This window comes from Myxine glutinosa, chromosome 1, assembly GCF_964187855.1.
Source record: "Myxine glutinosa chromosome 1, kmMyxGlut1.1, whole genome shotgun sequence".
Classification (NCBI taxonomy): Eukaryota; Metazoa; Chordata; class Myxini; order Myxiniformes; family Myxinidae; genus Myxine; species Myxine glutinosa.
Window position 1 is genome coordinate 308016919 of NC_136261.1, and position 22026 is coordinate 308038944.

Below are 22026 nucleotides of genomic sequence, written 5' to 3' on the forward strand. Positions count from 1 at the left end.
TTTGTTAATGATCACCAGTTCTTTCTTACCTGATAGCACGAGCTCGCTGAGCGATTCTTGAAGAAAATAAAACCCCACGATATCTCTTGGAAAGCAGAGGCTGTTAGGAAAGTATCCGAGTCGAGTATTAAATTCACCAAAGCCTGCTGTTGGCTTAGCGGTTTGGGTGCCGGCTTGGGATCCGAGGATCCTGGGAAACACCAACAGGGGGGTTGACTCAACCTGTCATCTTTCCGAGGTCAGCAAATTGAGTACCAGCTCACTGGTAATTCCCTGTGTGTCGCAAAAAGGTGACTAACAGGGTTGGCGGCAGGAAGGACATCCGGCCATAAAACGTTGCTTCAAAAAGAGGACCACGTGCCCGAAAAAGGCCAACCCCTGCTCTGCGGAGAAAAATGGCCTCTAAAGGTGGTTCTTTCTTCTTCTTCGTTGAGCACAGGGTCGTTTACCTTTTCCTCTTTAGGACCTCACTGGTCCACAACTACTACAATGGATTAATGAGGCTGCATTAATCATCAGGTTACAATAGGACATGGAATCATAAATGTGGCACTAAGGAAATTAAACATTGGAACATTTAGCTTTGTCGAGGGTATTCGTTTCAACTACAACTCGTGCATCATCATAGGTAACTCGGCAAATCGTGGCTCTAACTTCTGCTCCATTTCAGATGGTTCAACCATTTCCCAAACACAGCAGAATTCTTTGTGATTAAGACAAGCCGCTGTTAAAAATTGAGTATGAAACTGTATAATTCCGATGATTCAACCCAACTCGCAGTTTTTACAACTCGAGCCTGAAATTTTGAGCCTTCATTTAATTTCAAGTGAGTGAGTGTAGTCATCAAAATGTATTCCAGTCTTGTTCAGACACTGACAGGTTTCTACGACCCTTGTAGACTTCAGACACTGATAGGTTTCTACAACCCTTGTGGAGTTCAGACACTGACAGGTTTCTACGACCCTTGTAGACTTCAGACAATGATAGGTTTCTACAACCCTTGTGGAGTTCAGACACTGACAGGTTTCTACGACCCTTGTAGACTTCAGACACTGATAGGTTTCTACAACCCTTGTAGACTTCAGACAATGAGAGGTTTCTACAACCCTTGTAGACTTCAGACACTGATAGATTTCTACGACCCTTGTAGAGTTCAGACAATGATCGGTTTCTACAACCCTTGTAGAGTTCAGACAATGATAGGTTTCTACAACCCTTGTAGAGTTCAGACAATGATAGGTTTCTACAACCCTTGTAGACTTCAGACACTGATAGGTTTCTACAACCCTTGTAGACTTCAGACACTGATAGGGTTCTACAACCCTTGTAGAGTTCAGACAATGAGAGGTTTCTACAACCCTTGTAGACTTCAGACACTGATAGGTTTCTACAACCCTTGTAGACTTCAGACACTGATAGGTTTCTACAACCCTTGTAGACTTCAGACACTGATAGGTTTCTACAACCCTTGTAGAGTTCAGACAATGATAGGTTTCTACAACCCTTGTAGACTTCAGACACTGATAGGGTTCTACAACCCTTGTAGAGTTCAGACAATGAGAGGTTTCTACAACCCTTGTAGACTTCAGACACTGATAGGTTTCTACAACCCTTGTAGACTTCAGACACTGATAGGTTTCTACAACCCTTGTAGACTTCAGACACTGATAGGTTTCTACAACCCTTGTAGAGTTCAGACAATGATAGGTTTCTACAACCCTTGTAGACTTCAGACACTGACAGGTTTCTACGACCCTTGTAGACTTCAGACACTGACAGGTTTCTACAACCCTTGTAGACTTCAGACAATGAGAGGTTTCTACAACCCTTGTAGACTTCAGACACTGATAGATTTCTACGACCCTTGTAGAGTTCAGACAATGATCGGTTTCTACAACCCTTGTAGAGTTCAGACAATGATAGGTTTCTACAACCCTTGTAGAGTTCAGACAATGATAGGTTTCTACAACCCTTGTAGACTTCAGACACTGATAGGTTTCTACAACCCTTGTAGACTTCAGACACTGATAGGGTTCTACAACCCTTGTAGAGTTCAGACAATGAGAGGTTTCTACAACCCTTGTAGACTTCAGACACTGATAGGTTTCTACAACCCTTGTAGACTTCAGACACTGATAGGTTTCTACAACCCTTGTAGACTTCAGACACTGATAGGTTTCTACAACCCTTGTAGAGTTCAGACAATGATAGGTTTCTACAACCCTTGTAGACTTCAGACACTGATAGGGTTCTACAACCCTTGTAGACTTCAGACACTGATAGGTTTCTACAACCCTTGTAGACTTCAGACACTGATAGGGTTCTACAACCCTTGTAGAGTTCAGACAATGATAGGTTTCTACAACCCTTGTAGACTTCAGACACTGATAGGTTTCTACAACCCTTGTAGACTTCAGACACTGATAGGTTTCTACAACCCTTGTAGACTTCAGACACTGATAGGTTTCTACAACCCTTGTAGACTTCAGACACTGATAGGGTTCTACAACCCTTGTAGAGTTCAGACAATGATAGGTTTCTACAACCCTTGTAGAGTTCAGACAATGATAGGTTTCTACAACCCTTGTAGACTTCAGACACTGATAGGTTTCTACAACCCTTGTAGACTTCAGACACTGATAGGTTTCTACAACCCTTGTAGACTTCAGACACTGATAGGGTTCTACAACCCTTGTAGAGTTCAGACAATGATAGGTTTCTACAACCCTTGTAGAGTTCAGACAATGATAGGTTTCTACAACCCTTGTAGAGTTCAGACAATGATAGGTTTCTACAACCCTTGTAGACTTCAGACACTGATAGGGTTCTACAACCCTTGTAGAGTTCAGACAATGATAGGTTTCTACAACCCTTGTAGACTTCAGACAATGATAGGTTTCTACAACCCTTGTAGACTTTAGACAATGGTAGGTTTCTACAACCCTTGTAGACTTCAGACAATATAGGTTTCTACAACCCTTGTAGAGTTCAGACAATGATAGGTTTCTACAACCCTTGTAGAGTTCAGACAATGATAGGTTTCTACAACCCTTGTAGAGTTCAGACAATGATAGGTTTCTACAACCCTTGTAGACTTCAGACAATATAGGTTTCTACAACCCTTGTAGAGTTCAGACAATGATAGGTTTCTACAACCCTTGTAGAGTTCAGACAATGATAGGTGTCTACAGCCCTTGTAGACTTCAGACAATGATAGGTTTCTACAACCCTTGTAGACTTCAGACCATGATAGGTTTCTACGACCCTTGTAGCGTTCAGACAATGATAGGTTTCTACAACCCTTGTGGACTTCAGATAATGATAGGTTTCTACAACCTTTGTAGAGTTCAGACAATGATAGGTTTCTACAACCCTTGTAGACTTCAGACACTGATAGGTTTCTACAACCATTGTAGAGTTCAGACAATGATAGGTTTCTCCAACCCTTGTAGAGTTCAGACAATGATAGGTTTCTACAACCCTTGTAGACTTCAGACAATGATAGGTTTCTACAACCCTTGTAGACTTCAGACAATGGTAGGTTTCTACAACCCTTGTAGACTTCAGACAATGATAGGTTTCTACAACCCTTGTAGAGTTCAGACAATGATAGGTTTCTACAACCCTTGTAGAGTTCAGACAATGATAGGTTTCTACAACCCTTGTAGACTTCAGACAATGATAGGTTTCTACAACCCTTGTAGAGTTCAGACAATGATAGGTTTCTACAACCCTTGTAGACTTCAGACACTGATAGGTTTCTACAACCCTTGTAGACTTCAGACACTGATAGGTTTCTACAACCCTTGTAGACTTCAGACAATGATAGGTTTCTACAACCCTTGTAGACTTTAGACAATGGTAGGTGTCTACAACCCTTGTAGACTTCAGACAATGATAGGTTTCTACAACCCTTGTAGACTTCAGACAATGATAGGTTTCTACGACCCTTGTAGCGTTCAGACAATGATAGGTTTCTACAACCCTTGTAGACTTCAGACAATATAGGTTTCTACAACCCTTGTAGAGTTCAGACAATGATAGGTTTCTACAACCCTTGTAGAGTTCAGACAATGATAGGTGTCTACAACCCTTGTAGACTTCAGACAATGATAGGTTTCTACAACCCTTGTAGACTTCAGACCATGATAGGTTTCTATGACCCTTGTAGCGTTCAGACAATGATAGGTTTCTACAACCTTTGTAGAGTTCAGACAATGATAGGTTTCTACAACCCTTGTAGACTTCAGACAATGATAGGTTTCTACAACCCTTGTAGACTTCAGACAATGATAGGTTTCTACGACCCTTGTAGACCAGACAATGATAGGTTTCTACAACCCTTGTGGACTTCAGATAATGATAGGTTTCTACAACCTTTGTAGAGTTCAGACAATGATAGGTTTCTACAACCCTTGTAGACTTCAGACAATGATAGGTTTCTACAACCCTTGTAGACTTCAGACAATGATAGGTTTCTACGACCCTTGTAGACCAGACAATGATAGGTTTCTACAACCCTTGTAGACTTCAGACAATGATAGGTTTCTACAACCCTTGTCGACCATTTTCAGAATCTAAAGTTGACAATTCCACAAAGCATGATATTATGTGCTGCGAAAACATTCTCATCGTGAGGGATGTAATGGGGTTTCTTACCGTTGCCTTTCTGGCCACAATCAAGTCAGGATTTGAAAATGACCTTTTGGGGGTGCGGGGTGGGATTGTGCAATTTACTAGGCCTCTCCAATTTAGAGAAACAGTAATATTTCTTATTTCATGCGAATGTTTACTATTTCTTTTAAGGGCCTGAGTCAGGGGCTGAAAGGAAAAGTTTTTGGTTCAAGTCTTTCATGAATTGTCTGGCCTACTGGCCTGATGTTTGACTGAATGTGGCAGGAATTTGTAGTTTGTTCAGGGTGCCGGCAATAACTCAGGGAAACTTTCCATGGTATATGATCTCACAATGTCCTCTCTGCGAAGACACGGTGTGATCCTTAATGTCCATCAACCAGTGCTGGCAGACGGAGTCCTCCGGCTTAACGTTCTTTTGATGGATAGCACACAGATTGGTGCCTCGCCCTGCGTGCAAATCACCAGGATAACAGTGTATAGCTGGTTGAGATTCGAGCCGAGACGAGACAGCTCAGAGGAGAGTGCTCCTATCTATCAGCTGTCCTGTCTGCCAATCTTTCATATGAATGACCTTGAGTAAAAATAACGTTAAACAGAGATGTTGACGAGTATATTCAGAGAAAAGGCCAAAAGGAGAAGTGATGCAGTTCACGAAAGCAGAAGGTAGTCCATAACAAGGGACCAGGATATGCGCCATAACTTGCATGGTATCTCGGATTACATTGTTGCAGTTCTGTTTTTCGATAGAGATAAGTTGCAAAATGACAGGCAACTGCCAGTGTACAAAGAGTAACGCACGAAAGGTTCATTTTAACACAGCGTGGTAATCGGACCAAAAAAACACCTTTTTTTCAACAGTTTTACTACCTGGTTTCCCTAGAGCTTATTTCATTTATTCTACTGGAGGTGATTTTCGCGTGAACTTTTGTTATGTTGAGAGACTTACGCATTCCAAAATTGTGTAGTTATTTAAACCTGTTGACTCATGTGTTTGGGACACGGTTGAGGCATGTAACACAAGTCAAAGGGGCACCATTGAATGTGCTGGAAATGCATAGAACGGACTTCACAACTAAAACTGGCGCACGGCCTAAAATATCCTTCAATGTTTGGTTTGTTGGAGCTGGAGTATGGTAGGACTACTGCTTCTCTTTTTTTTCTCAACATCTCATTGCCTTCTTTGTTCATATGTTGTTGTAATTATATGCTGGCTCAATAACCATACTGTCAGAATGGGTGACTTTGAACGCTTGTGACAATGTCTGTAGTAATAATATTTATTGTCTATCTAAGAGAGTCACAATTGAAGTGGAACAAATGGGTTCAAAAGCGCCAATGCGGAGTTTTTCTTTTGCATACTGAGTCAAGGCTCATGGAAGAGCAAGAACGCTGAACGGACCGGGACGCAACAGAACAAGAGGAATGCAGTAGAGAGAGGGGGGAAACACCAACAGAAGAGCTGAAGGACAAAATAGAGGGAGACTTGGAAAGACAATAGGTGTGGGGAGGAATGGTGCTGGGCTAGGAAGGGTTAATGGGAGTAATAAAGATAATGGGTCAGGATGAGGGATGACACAATTGAAATCCTGGGAGGAAAAGTGAGACACAACAGTCTCTGGAACAGTGATTCCAGAAATGGAAGAAGTGAGGGATAAAAGAGTTGAGATGCGCAGTCCCATTCCAATAATTTTGAGAGCTCGAGATTCCACAGAATCCAGGAGAGACCAGCGTGATGCTGGAGTGTCAATCCAGGAGAGATAGAGCAATCTCCATTGTGCGATTAACAATTAAGGCCTTGCAGACTTTGAGTAGCTCTGATTTTCCAAATAAAGTTTTGGATCGATGGAGAATGCCCAATCTGTGGCTTGCTTTGGAGGCCAGATTTGTTCCATGGTCGGCCCAGAAAAGGTCATGGCAGATGATGAGGCCTTGAAATTCAAGGAACTGAACTTGTTCCAATAGATGACCAAAGAAATAGATAGGTGTGTTATTTTGATGAGCATTTCAAAGTGACAGAGTGAGACTGTGGAATTTTCCAGGATTGTATGACTTGTAGTCCAATACATTTTAACATACCACTGGATTTCATTATTTTAATTTATGAATATTTTGGTTACAAATAGGCACTTTGAAAATAACAGGTGATAAAAACGGATATTCAAAACTGCGCAAGTCATGCTTGAATGTGAGATGACATCAATTACCCGACATGCATGTACAACACCCATGGCAACGGGCAAGATGGCGGAGTCCCACGTAGTTGTAAAGATGTGAGAAAGGGCCGATTTTTGGAGTAGTTTTGAGTTAAAGCAAAGCAAAAGTGATAACAAAACTGAAGAGGACATTACCATTTGTCACCATTTTAATGCCTTTATCAAAGACGCCGGAGGGACAACAAATTTGACGACACATCTGTCAACGCCATCCACTTCAGCTGTCACATTCACAGTCTGTTCACAAAGCAGGAAAGAAATGACTAGTAAAGCCATTCAAGTCAACACACGTATTCAAAGGTTCCACCTCTCAGCCGACTATAGGTAGTGACTTGTTTTCATCATTTAAATTGACTTGTGTTCATCATTTATTAAGTCACACCTGAAATTACTGCAAAGAAAGATGTTGGAACAAGTTTGAACACTGATTTGGCAGAATGCATAACTGTAGTGTATTGTCATATGTATCGCAGTGCAGGTATCTGTATCCCGGTATAATTCAACAGAAAAACTTTGGAAATACCCATCTGTAATACATATATATATATATATATATATATATATATATATATATATATATATATATATATATATATATATATATATATTGTTACGGACGCGGTTAAAGATGTTATATTTGCCGAGCGGAGGCTCCGCGACCGAACAGTTATTCCCCGTTTCTAAAACCCGATTTACCCCAAACTTTGGCCGGATCGCGCCACCGCTATTCAATCGGGAAAACTCGAAAGCGACCGAATGCAAAGAGGAAGAAGACGTACAGAAGAGTAACTGGGTTTATTATTTACACATATAAGCAAGAAGAAAGCAGTCACGTTTATTTACAGGCACATGAGATGCAGGAGACACAGTGAAATCCTTAGCTTATACAAGCTTAATTAACCCAGGGACAGAACAAACAAGGACAGACTCACGCGGGGAATGATGATAGGACTGGCGGGAGATGGATGGCTGGCGGGATAGGGAGGTCCAACTGGTCCTGCAGCCGATCGACTCGTCGGGCAGCCGCCGCTCCTTCGCGGCCCTGCTCCAAACTGCCGTCCAGGCCTCACGCTGCTGTGGCTGCAGTTTCGGTGGCTCCAGCTGCAGTAAATGCAGTTTCGGTGGCTCGAGCTGTAGTAAGTGCAGTTTCGGTGGCTCGAGCTGCAGTAAATGCAGTTTCGGTGGCTCGAGCTGTAGTAAGTGCAGTTTCGGTGGCTCGAGCTGCAGCTCAACTCTGGACTTCTCCCGGACTCAACTCAAAGCGCCTCTCTTGGACCCAACTGCTTGGACTCCCTCTCGTCTCTCTGTAAAAGCTCATCTCTTCGGGAAACGCCCTGCCGTGGGTTATATAGGCCCCGCCCCTCAACCTTTGCGAACCTTCCCGATCGCTCTTCCTCCGCCCTCTCTAGCCAAACCCCTGGCTCATGGTTGGTCGAGTGGGGCTGGCTCACTCCTCCCCTCTATGACGAGGTGGAGACACGCCTTTATTCTCCGACCCTGCCTCGTGGTCAATGGCGGCAATTGGAGGGGAGGTTCTTGGCAATGGCACTCGAGGCCTGGCAATGACGAAAGGGGAAATGAAAGTTTTGGGAATGGGAATGAAGGGAATCTATCTCTTTCACTGGTGCAATGGAGTATTTCAATTAATGGGAGACACAGCCTTACCCTAAAACACATAATAAGATATAACTATCAAACAGGGGTATTCTATGATGGGCTGACGTGCATGCTCTTGGACTAATTATGGGACGCCCTTTGACCTTTATACAGCTCCGGAGGCAGGAGGCGCAGAATAAACAATATTCATCACCAATTTACCACAATACAACACAATCAAAAAAATGCAATCCTCATATCCGCAACAATATATATACATATTGTATATATATATACAGTCATGTGAAAAAGTAAGTAGGGCCTACACCCCATGTAAAGTTTTGAATTTTTCAACATATTTCAACATACAGCTATTTGATCTTCATTTCAACAATATTGATAGATAAAGGTGATATAATATAACAAATATCATGAAACATTTACATTTTGTAGTCCATTGTATAATTTAAATAAACATAAATGCAAATTTCGCATGTGGAAAAAGTAAGTACACCCCTACATTTATCACTACTTCAAATACCTAAAACTAGAATCAGGTGCACCAGCTCAGGTGCAAATGATTAGAACATCGTTAGAGAGGATCTTGGAGGAACCTGTCTTATTTAAACCTCAGACATTTAGTTTGGTTTGCTCTTTGTTGTTGAAGTGTGCGGCGTCACCATGCCGAGCTCAAAAGAGCTCTCTGTCGCCTTCAGAAAGAAGGTTATAGATGCCTACGAGTCTGGGAAGGGATTTAAAAAGATCTCCAAACAATTTGAAATCAATCATTCGACTGTCCGGAAGATCATCTACAATTGGAGAAGATTCCAAACAACTGCCAACTTGTTCAGGCCAGGTCGCCCCAGCAAGTTCAGCCTGAGAGCAGACTGCAAGATGCTGAAAGAACTGCAAGAAAGATTCTGTGGTTTCTAAGCTGGAGGGAATGTTTCCACTGTACAGTATATACTGCCATTCCTGTGTTTTTTCAGGTTGGAAGGGTGGGCATGAGAAAGAGCACATGGCAAAAGCTTACGCATACAGTGCATGTCAGTGAACACTTTTCGTCAGTTTTATGCCCCAAATAAGAGACTTCACCTGTGTCAATTTGGTCCAACAGTTGATCACGCTCGCTGTAGGTCATTATGTCCTCTATTAATTACCATCAAGTCGGCATTTGAGATACCACCTATGTCATGAATTTAGCATTTGTGACACATTTGTTCTTCTGTTAGGCTCTAAACTCGAAAGTTTATTTTACAAGATCTTCTAATGATGAGACATTTTTACTCTATTTTCTTGGTAAAATCCCTGCTACACAGGTGTTGTGATTGATAGTCGGAGGAAACTAATTGTGCAGGGCATCTAAATATTTTCATCGTCTGACTGATCACTAAAATTCATCAGACTTCTCTCCACCTGTTAGTTCCTCGAATAATTTGGCCAGCTGAGTTACAGTTGAAGTTCAGAACTTGACAGTGGAATAAATTGGGAAGTTAGAATTTAAAAAGACAATATTGTCTGCAACAGGTGTTCTTCAAAACCCATCGGCGTGTGGCTTCCTTCCTCGGACTTTAATGCACCGATACCTTCCTCGGAAAGCAACCTCCTACCAAACATGCACACTTTACTAACCCTTGTATCTGAAGTCTACATTCAGCTGAGACAGCTCAAAGTCCAAGGCAACGAGCATTTCGTTTGTTGTGGCAGAGAGTGGCTGAGGAGGGTGAATGGAGGAGATGGGGTGAGGGAAGGGCAGTGGGGACATGTAGTAGAATACACAGAGTCTGCATCGGGAGTTTATTGAGGTGGACGAATCATCAATAGTTAGGAGAATAACAGACACGATATCACATTTTCTAATGAAGAGGTAGCTCCGGTAATAGGTATAGACGCTGTATTGAAAGAGCACGACAAAGATGGCACCTTGTTTAGCGTACGTGCTCTCAATAATCCATGGGCAGATACTTCACATGGTCTCCTCAATCGTATCGATATTCCAAAATAGTTTTATCATTGTTTGCTTTTCTATGCCAACATTTTCTATTAAAACCTATTAAACCCTATTGTACAGTAATTAAAACCTATTGTTGTAAATTAAGGCTCTCAGTATGGGTATTTTTAAATTAAAAATTATTTTATTCAAAATATGGATCTTTTTCAACCCACCTGTCGTGAGGCTAATGTTTTTCTTTTTTCATTATTCCTGTCAATTTTTCCATATTATTACATGGGATGTTGAAAAGGTTTGTGGGATGAGATATTCACAATATTTGAAGAAATGCCAAGATACTTTGCATTTTTCAAAATAGAGCATACACAGGGCGTTTACAAATTCAAACCATAACAAAAAATAAACAATGAAATGGGATTCAACAATACGGTTTGCTGCATGTGAAATAACAATTCTTAAAGTTTTATCGTCAAGTTTGTCAAGATCATCATCCGAATCCGATATGGGCTTAAGGAACTGCACTCGAACGACTTACCTAAGTGTTTCACATCCTCGCCACTTGTGCTTAGCCGGCCTGTCCCTTCCTCTGCAGGAATCTGCAGGTCTCCGTAAACGTTCTGTGCCACAAACGAATCGTCGGTCTTTCTCAATGGTAGCTGCCTTCAACAGGTCGTTCTGAAGCTTCGTTGAACCTGCGTGGCAGATGCGGTCTCTTTTAACCAGGCAACACATTGTAACTTTTCTTGCGAGGGCGCCATTTAAAGTAAATGTGATGTCACGTGTCAAGTTAATAAAACTTTGAGAAATGTTCTTTCACATGCAGAAAACCGCATCGGTGTATCCAATTTATTTTCTTCATTAATGGTTGAATTTGGAATCATAATTTATGGACACTATGTACAACTTGAAAGAAACAAGATTTCCTTATTTGTTAAACTTTGTAAATAACAATTGAATTATACTTTTCATGGGCTCCAATTATTTCCAACTCCTCATGTTATCACATGAGGAATGCTTTAGGTCCCACGTCTTTTTGGCACAACTGAATGGCCAAGCTTGACGTTTGACCGAAAGTGGCAGGAACTTATAATTTGTTCATGGTGAGATATACATATAAATATATATATATATATATATATATATATATATATATATATATATATATATATATATATATATATATATATATATACACACACCAGGAAATTGATGCTGATAAAGACCTTTGTGCCAGAGTGTGCATGGATGTCCACACTCGACTAGTGGAGTGTGTGAATGCCAGGGGCAAACAGTTTGAACATTTGAGGGATTAATATGTTTATTATTGATATGTTTATTATTGATATGTTATTATTGATATGCTTGTATAATCAATAAAATACGTTTTGTGCACACGTTTTGTTTTTCATTACTGTATACCTACTTTTGCAGCCCCCTGTATGTATATATATATATATATATATATATATATATATATATATATATATATATATATATATACATAATATATATATATATATATATAATATATATATATATATATATATATAATATATATATATACAGACTTGGCATTTAATATGGAATTTTTTTTTTTTCTTGACTTGGGTTTACTTTCTGAACTCAGTATATCAATCTGGTGAGTTTCTTTTACCCTTCGGTGATGTCTTTGTTGAAAGAACCATGTCACTGATTGTCTTTCGCAGCAAGAAGTCAATAACAGGATTATATCACAGGTGGCATGACAAAATGTAAGGACAGGTACATTTGACGCTTGGCTTCACAATCGGGTATATAAGGGTTGTTGCGTTCTGTATTAGTGGACAACAACTGCTGCACGTCTACAAAAGTTATTGCTGCTTCCTCTGAAGATGGTCCGTCAACTTGACAATGCTGTTTGTCATGGAGTGGTGGCTTTACGAAATTCTGGCATGAAACAGCGTGCTATTGCTCGGCAGTATGGCATCACTCAAGTTCAGGTATCAAAGATCCTGAAACGAAATGCTCAGAGGGGTGTCCCTACTCCAATACCGAGGCCAGGACATCCACGCAGAACCACAAGGAGAGATGATCGCCAGCTGCACCGGTTAGTCTGCAATGGCCGTACCAAGTCAGCTAATCGGCTTAGGGCTGAGTGGCAGCAACTGACAAATGTGCCTGTATCCAGAAGGCTAGTCAACCAACGACTGGTTCAAGCAGGCTATCATGCCAGGCATCCCCTGAGAAAGCCACGCCTGACCAGACAACACAGCCAGCGCCGATTGCAGTGGGCCAGAGAGCACCATCAATGGCAGCCAGGACACTGGAATCATGTGACCTTCAGTGACGAGTCTAGATTTCTGGTCTATCGTCAAGATGGCCGCGTCCGAGTGCGCAGACAAGTGCATGAAGCCCACAACGAAGATTGGATAGTGCCAAGAGTCCAAGCTGGAGGTGGTGGGGTGACAGTTTGGGCTGCTTTTCATGCAGGGGGCAAAACTGGCCTGGTTGTTCTGAATGGAAACCTGAACCAGTTCAAGTACAGGGTCATTCTGGAAGAAACATTGCTTCCATTTGCTCGTGCAGCCTTTCGAGGAAACTTTGTCTTCCAAGATGATAATGCACGGCCTCATCGTGCTCGCATGATCCAACACTTTCTTGCTGACCGTGGTGTGGAGCAAATGGAGTGGCCTGCCATGTCCCCGGATATGAATCCGATAGAGAACTTGTGGGCAGAATTAACGCGTCAAATCGACAACTTGGACCAGCAGCCTGCCTCTGTGCATGAATTGCAGCAGGCTATTGTCACTGCATGGCAAGCGATTCCTGTCTAAACCTTGGCAAATCTCGTGAACAGCATGCCTCGACGTGTACGTGCTCTCCTGAATGCTCGTGGGGGTTTCATGAAGTACTGAACTGTAATTTTACTGTCCGTAATGCCAGTCATAATTTAGCTTTTGTTTTTGTTGAAAAATAATTTGGCTAATGTGCAAAATAAAGAGATACTTCTGGAAGACGTACAGAAGTTTAACACAGTACTGTCCGTGAATTGAGTTCGATATCAGTTTACATCAATTTCAAGGATCAATTTATTTGCTTTGAAATGTCAAATGTGGTTTTTGTTTCCTTTAAAAGTCACATTAACAAAATCTGGAATAATTTCAACATAATTCCAATGAACTTTTGGTTCTAAGTCATCTTGAAAAGTAAGTTCACCCCCACAAAAAAAAATTCCATATTAAATGCCAAGTCTGTATATATATATATATTGTTGCGGATATGAGGATTGCATTTTTTTGATTGTGTTGTATTATATTGGAGATGGTGATGAACATTGTTGGATATGGCCCCTCCTGCCTCCAGAGTTGTATAAAGGTAAAAAGGGCGTCTCGGTAATTAGTCCAAAAGCATACACGTCAGCTAATCATAGAATACCCTTTTTCAGTAGCTTATATCTTATTATGTGTCTTAGAGTAAGGCTGTGTCTCCCATTAACTTAAATACTCCATTGCACCAAGTGAAAAAGATAGATTCCCTTCATTCCCATTCCCAAAAACCTCCATTTCCCCTTTCGTCAATTGCCATTCGCATTGCCAACCAACAATTGCCGCCATTGGCCACGAGGCAGGGTTGGGGAAGAAAGGCGGGTCCCCACCTCGTCATAGAGGGGAGGAGTGAGTCAGCCCCACTCAACCAACCACGAACAAGGGGTTGGACTTGGAGAGGGTGTGGAGAGAAACATCAAGGAGGTTCGCGAAGGTTGAGGGGCGGGGCCTATATAACCCGCAGCTGGGGCGTTCCAAAGAGGCAGATGAGCTTTTACGGGGATGAGCTACGACAAGAGCGGAGTGTGTGGTTTTTTTGGTCAGAGCTGGGTTGGTCGTCAGTGGTGGTCAGTGTTTGCGTAGAGTGGAGGGGTTGCGTTGAGTTGTAGGTGGTGAGGAAGAGTTGGACTAAGCAAGAGAGAAAGAGTCCTGGAGTTAGTGAGAGAGGGAGAGAGAACCCGTCACACCAGACCCCCCACCAGCAGCGTTGGCTTGGCTCCACCAAGCAGCTCCGACCCGCTACCCCGCGCACACGACAGGATCGTTGGCATCGGCGGCCGTCGAGGTCCAGCCCGACGTCCCGTGCGGGATCAAACTCCAGCCAGCTCCGTGCCTTCCTCCAGCCACCCACCTCCTGTCATTCCTGCCTGCAATTTCCATCCATTTGCGTACGTGAGTTTGTTTTGTTCGTGCTGTCCTGGGTAGTAACAATAAGTCTGTATAAGCTAAAGATTTCACTGTGTCACCTGCGTCTCATGTCCCTGTAAATAAACGTGACTGCTTCTGTTTGCTTATGTGTGTACATAATAATAAACCCAGTTACCCTTCTGTACGTCTTCTTCCTCTTTGCATTCGGTCGCTTTAGAGTTTTCCATATTGGGCAGCTGCGGTGCGATATGGCCAAAGTTTGGGGTAAATCGGGTATTAATCAGGGAAGCACTGTTCGGCCGCGGCAACACCACCGCTCGGTAAAATAACATCCTAAGCCGCGGACCGTAACAAATTGGTGTCAGAAGTGTCTGATTCGGACCTGAAGCGTTTAACGCGCTCAAAATTACAAAGTACCGAAATTGCTTTTGTTTTCAAGGAAAACCCGAATTTTGAAATCGCGCCATGGCTGGTCAAGGCGATCGGATGCAGGTGGGTGAGCTAGAGGAGGGGTTAGGAGTAACCCAGGATCAGAGGGACGAAGTAGAGGAGAACATTGGCAATGTGGTTGAGGGGGTATCAGGTGCACAAAATGGTGTCCTCGCGCACATGGTTAATGCGGCACCAAATTTAGCCACGCCCGTGGTCGCGGCAGCCGAGCCAGAGATGCCGGAGTACATGTGATTTGTTATGGCCCAAATCATGGCGGGAATGAAGCGGGAGAATGACGGTCTTAAAAAATTGAGTGATAAAATGGAACAATGGGGAAACCAAATTGAAGCAACAACGAACGGATTGGGAAACCAAATGGAAGCAATAACGAACGGATTGGGAAACCAAATTGAAGCAATAACCAACAGAATGGGTGACCGCATGCAAAAATGTAGGGAGACCATGGATCGCATGGTGCGCGAAAGGGTCCCAGGGGTGCACGAGGAGGTAACGCGGGTCGAGAAGCGCTGGTTGAGCGAAGCGGAGGAAAGCGCGGGTACAATGACGGGGGTAGAAATCGCGACACGGGGTTTGGAAAAGCCGGCGACCGATGAGGTAGAGGGAATTTTATTAAAGCCAACGGTCGTCGAGGGGAACAAAGACAAAGCAGTGCTGGGAATTAAAATTGAAGAGATGACGGAGGTAGCCCGGGAATTGCAGGGAGAAATGGAAAATGTGCAAAGTCCCTGCTCACATCACGATGCTGTGCTTAACCCGAATGGAAGTTTGCAGGTGCGCGTGGAGTAGAGGATCCCCCAGGTGAGTCGTGCTGTATATTGTGCGGGGAGATTTTGTAAGAGGATGTTTGGCGACAAAAGAATTTTCGCACGCTTGGGATCGAGGAAGCATCCGGGCGTTGGTGAAGGGTCCCGTGTGAGTGGAAATGGCACGCGTGTGAAAAAAAAGTGCGTCGGCGAGTGGGTGTGTTATAAAGTGTGGGAGTGAAACCGAGTGCGAGCGAGAATGCACGTCGGGGTGTACGGAGTGTACGTGCGAGGGTGAGAGTGACCCGGAGAGTGAGTTGGTGGTGGAGCGGGTGCGAGAATGCACGCTTGGAATGGTCGAGGGTGTGCGAGGAAGCACACCTGAGTTGGTCATGGCGCGGGTGTGGGAGAGCCCATGTGAGCGCGTTAGTGGGTGGATGCCAGAGTGCACGCCCATGGTGAGTGTTACGGAGGACGTAACGGAGGAGAGGTGTGGACCGAGGTGTGCGCAAGAGTGTGCGCGAGAGGTGTGGTGTGTAACAGGGCGAGCGTTGGTGGAATGTACGGACAGCGTTGGAACGCCGGGTTTTGTGAGGGTGAAAGGGGTAGCGTATGCGTGTGAGCATTCCGGTGAAGCATCGACGGTAACCGGGTTAGCGGTTAGAGCGACGGATAGCCGATGCGAGCACTCGGTGCGAGGAGCCCTTTGTTGGATGCGAGGCCCGGCGCGGTTCGAAGCTGCGTCGTTTCTCTTCGAAGCGTCGTTGCCGATTCGGGCTTGGCCCCGCCCCGCACGGTCGAGTCCGGGCCTTGTCGGGCGAGGCGACCGGTCCGGTTCAAGGGCGAGTGGGAGGAAGCGGACGGTGCCCCCTCGTGGGGACGGGGTTCCGACCGGGGGAGATTGAGCCATCGGGCCCGGGACCGCAAGGTGCCGCGCCGAGATGGTGCGTGGAATCTCGGCCCAACCAAACCACCTCCCTTGAACCGAAAGCCGGACGGATTCAACCTGCAGGCGACCAAACCACCCGAATTCATTGCTCAGCTTTACGAAGCCGAGTTTAATGATGTCATGACGCACCGAGGCTAGGATATAGCGGACTGTAATGATGGTGATAGTAATAGTGTTTTGGCCCCGAAATTAGAAAAACAAAATTTGAAGATTGGCAAAGGATTGGCAGAGTGATGATTGGTAATGGTACAGGGATTGGCAGATGATTGGCAAATTTTTGATTGGCTGAAATTTGGTGAGCGAAATTGGTAGTGTAACGTCCCCGATGTGGTGGGATGGCAACTCTGTCATCCCTCACAGAGGGGGGCAAAGGAGCACTCGCTTATGGGGTTGATGGCAGTGAAAACTAGCCCGGGAGGGTTAGGATATATCGTGTGTAGGGATCTAGCGAAGATGACATTAGATAACGTTAAGATTAGTTAGTGACAAGGACACCTGTAGTGGGGACGCAGGTAGTTTAGAGTGGATGATAATGACGTGGTATGTGCTTAGTTTAAAGGGAAGACGGGGAGCACTAAGTTAGCAGGGCAACAGGTAGTTCAGATGATGCCGTGTGAGTGTTGGAGGTGTATTCAAGTGTATTGAGCAGTGTGTGAGGAACAGGTGTGACTGAACAGGTGTGACTGAACAGGTGTGATTGCACAGGTGTGCAACTGGACAGGTGTATGGAACAGTGTTTGAGTGAGTGATAGTGAGATGAGTTGTGTTGACCAAATGGTCCAGGAAGAGGAGGAGGGTGCAGGTGGCACCAGGTGTGAGTGCACAGGTGTGCAGCAACAGGTGTGCAACAACAGGTTTATGGGGAATGGTAGTGTGGAATATCTGGAGTATTGGAATGGATGGTCGTGGAGTGAGTATGATGGAAATTGTGGAGTGGAGTGGATGGTGCGAAGGTGTGAATGGGGGAAGGATGGACCCCCATCACGGATACCCGGGGCGGGTAGTGTAAGTGTTAGGTAGAGGGTATAGGTAAATTGTGGTTGGATATTGGCATCTGTGGTGCGGGTGGAAGAATGATGTTTGGATGGGTGCATTAGTGTTGTGGAAATGGCTGGGCGTGTAGCCTGTTAGTGTGTGTAGTTGGTTTGGGCACTCCACCACTGTGAGGATGTCGGCCAGGTGAGGCCGCAGGTGGGCTCTGGGAGCCGGTAGAGTTGTTGTGGATGGGGCCCGAGGATCCGGAGGACGGACCCGGGTAGCCCAATGCCAGAGGGCACCGAGTGGGGTGACAGAGCCAGGAGGGGCCTTCCCCAGTTAGTTAGGTTAGGGTGAGGAGCTAGGTAAGCTCGGGTGGCAACTACAGTGGTGGAGGTGTGCAGGTGGGTAGACCTGCTAGGAGAGCTACACGTCACAGCCCAGAAATTGTGCAAAGGCACAGGGAGTTGAATCGGGGGAGTGAGACCCCAAATTGATGAAGCACCACAGTTTGGTCAATGGGAATTGGTTTTTAGAACCCATCGTGTAAGACGGCCAATGGTTTTGCAGGGAAAGACCCCTGGTAGAGTAAAGTGTGTTCATGTCATTTAGAGGATAGTTAGGATTAAGAATCTCCTCGCACCATCTACATCCACTCCCCTGAGGCGATGACGTAACTCCACACCATGCCATGTTTTGTTATTTTTCTGTGCAAATGTTTGGAATGGGAGACGCATCATGACGTGGGTGTGACATTGTGCTTTGTTGTTCCATCTCTCCCTCATTATGAGGATTGATGATGATTTGGGTGATGGCAAATTTTGGATTAGAGGGATTGTGGTGACGAATTTGGCATTAAGGGAAATGTGGGGAAGACGTCACTGTAGCGACGAATTTGTAAATGTGTCGATTTTTGTAAATATGGGGTAAGGGCAAGGGTAGAGTAGGTAACAGGGGGGGTGACGTACGGTAGGGACGAGCTTTTCTCCACTCAGTCTCCAGACGCACCTCACCTTGCAGTGCCTTATTGATGTGTACCCTTGTGACCTTACCCCTCGCTCACCTGTCCTCTCTGTCTTCCTTCCCCGACCCATGGATCGTGCTCTCTGGGCACCGAGGGGAGCGTGCGGGAGTCCGCCATTGTGTGCCAGAACCCCCGCAACCAGCTGTCTGCATCGATGCACCACTTATGGACCACATGTCGGTGGCTGAGCACCACTTATGGACCCCACGGGTTGGGGCATGGCCCCTCTGCTGGAACCGGCCATGATGGCCCGAGATCTTGCTGGTGGACCTCGGTAACGTGGCATACAGGTGAACCACCCCTAGTCGGCCCCTGTGGGCCCTAAATAAAAATACACAATGGACACGTTCTGTGCTTGTTATTATTATGTCCAAATAGGCCGCCAGCAAGAAGAACATGAAGAAAGACAACATCTGGAAGAACATTGGCCAGCAGAGGGAGCCGAAGGGCAAGAGCAACAGGGGTTTGTTTTGTTGTTTATTTTGAACTGTGGTGACTGTGCACTGATGGTGCTGATTATTGGTGCTGGTGCGTCGATGCAGCGCAGGCTGTCTCCCCCCCCCCCCCCCCCCAAAAGGAACAATCGCAGGTCCTGCGTTGCGTTGTGTAAATACAATTAGCGTCATTTGTAAATAATGCTCCCCACCGTTCATGTGTAGTTTGAAGACAATTCCGCAATTCGGTTAGCTGTGGGCGTAAATCTGTTAGGCAGGGTGCAATGCTGCAGGGGGACATACTTATTTGTGCTTTAAAACTGTCACACTCAGGGTCAGGTTAAATGTAGAGGGAACTACACCTACGTGTCACACTAAAGTTAAAGTTTATAGGCCCGAGGACGTGCCTAGAGGATGAGGGTGCAGTGTTGCGGATTTGAGAATCCTGTGGTTTTTTTTATTGTTGTAATGTAATGAGAATTGTTGTAAATATCACCCTCCGTGTGTAAAGGTAATAGGTCGTCCTCCTAGTTACTCCAAATACATACACGTAGCCAATCATATACCCTCTTAAGTAGTTATCTCCTTATTATGTGTATTAGTTTAAGGCTGTGTCTTCCATTAATTGACATTGCATTGCACCGTATTCAAATAAGGTAGATTCCCTTTCATTCCCAAAGCCCCCCATTCCTAAAGCCTCGATTGCCAACTGCATTCGCCCTCGATTAAACACGCGGTCGGTTCGGAGAAGAAAGGCGTGGCCCCCACCTCATCATGAAGGGTGGAGCCCCGAACGACCAACCAAGGCTCAGGGGTATGGCTTGAGAGGGTGTGGCCTATATAACCCGTTGCCGGGAGCCCCCACCTCAGATGAGTGAGGGAGCCCCACGAGCAGTTCTGCAGAGGGAGTTCTGAAGTGAGAGTTCTGTGGAGGGAGGTGCTTGAAGGTTCATGAGAGTTGGACAGAGAAGGTACAAGGTCGGTGAGAAGGCATGAATGAGAGGCGTGATCCAGCAAGACTGAAAGAGAGAGACGTGAGGGGGTGCCTGTATTGCGGCAATAGGCCGAGACCCTCTAGGCCCTATTGCCGGTCGGTGAGACGCGAAGCGGAGCTGTGTTTGCCGGGTTTTTGCCTCGACCCCAAAGCGTAGATCGGAGCGCGCGCTTGGAGACGGACCTCGACGCCATCATCTACCTGGACCCTCCTCTGCCGTCCCAAACCATTCCTGCCATTCCATCCTTTTGTGTACGTGAGTTTGTTTTGTGTGTCTTGTCCCTGGGTATAAGTAAGCTTGTATAAGTTAATATTGCACTGTGTCCTTCTGGTCCTTCCATCCTTCTGTAAATTATTTTCTTATCTTTCCTTCTCCTTGGTTCTTTTGGTCTTGTACATAATAGTTAGTAATAAATTATATTTGTCCTTCCTACCTTGCCTTCTTTCCTTCACATCCGTTAGTCCTTGTCTTTTCCATCATTGAATACCTGTGGCACGATTTGGCCAACGTTTAGGATCGGGTTTTAGTCTTTGGTAATGGCTCGAACGTCGTGTTGCTAACACCGCTCGGCAATTATAACATCTAAAACCGGGGTTCGAGCGGGAGTCCCTCCCCTGCTCGCGGTCAGGAGTGGCACTCAGGTCCTTGGGACTTTTCATAGACCAAATACCCTGGCTGCTCCCGACCGGGAGGAGCGTTGGGACCCCCAGGACTCACGTCGGTCAGTCGCGGACAAGGGGATTGATCCCCCCTTGATAAGGGGAAAAGGGGCCGACGGAGAGATCCGTAACAATATATATACATACATACATACATACATACATACATACATACATATATATATATATATATATATATATATATATATATATATATATATATATATATATATATACACACATACCAGTAATAAGCCTGTCAAAAATGATGTGTTGGACCGGTTTATTTGACGGCGCAGCCTCGTGAGCGTGCCAAAGTCTGAAGCCTCGGCCTTGTATCAGATGTGCTTATACTGTATCTTCTTTATTTGTTAGACATCCTACGGACGTAAATGAACACTCGTTTTACTCTGCGCGCATTGCACATCACATTCAGCGAATTTCACCTCCCTGTGCCTTGTATTTTTTTTTAACGTTTCTGTACACCCCCCTTGAGGCTCCTTTTGCAAGCCACCGTCTGCAATTCCAATTAAAGAGACATAATTACTCTTTTATGGAAAATGTTTTTCGAGTTTGTTTTATCCTCAAAAATAGACCGTAGTGAACACACATTCGTGTTAAAAGATTTACCTTTAAAACCTAGCCTTATGAAGGGGGACAGACATCTTCACAAACACCCAGGCTGAGATTGTGTTTTATGTGGTAGATAACTCACCTACTTTTCGTGAAATTAGATTGTGGGACATTTAACCACAAACCAGCGCTGGTAGATGTGTCTTCCAGTTAAACCTCTCTCCGACAGACGGCGGATACATTAATGCCTCACCCAACCTGCAAAACACAAAATTGACAGTTTCAAAGGTGAGTGCATTCATCTCGAGTCTCGAGTCGAGACTATCTTGCCAGTCGTTCCTCAAACTATTTATATACACTTGTACATTGAAAAATACAAAGGTTATTCCATCTTTTTGAACGGTGGGAGTATCTCGTTTCTATAACTTTATGAATGCCAATCGGATCAATTATTTTGTGAATACACATAAATATCACGACTCAACCCTGATTGTAGTTTGTGAATCAAACAAAGTGAGAAAGGATGAATTAAAAGTTAACAGCACACAACAGGAAGGATCAGTTTGTACTTCCTCATCCATGTACAGTAAGTAGTCTTTTCCTCCCATTATTTGACCTTCAATACAATGGGTTATTGAGATTACACAAGCGACT

At 44.6% G+C, this 22026-nt stretch overlaps 1 long non-coding RNA gene across 1 annotated transcript in view; it reads right to left on the bottom strand.

The window, feature by feature from the left end:
* Positions 1-7630: 7630 nt before the first annotated feature.
* The window catches only part of LOC137439896 (uncharacterized), a 68420-nt gene continuing 54024 nt past the window's right edge, over positions 7631-22026 (bottom strand). Inside the window, exons 2-4 of the long non-coding RNA XR_010987017.2 lie at positions 21515-21630; positions 10931-11087; positions 7631-8404 (exon numbers count right to left, since the gene is read on the bottom strand). This is a non-coding gene — a long non-coding RNA (uncharacterized LOC137439896). The remainder of the gene's footprint in view (positions 8405-10930; positions 11088-21514; positions 21631-22026) is intronic.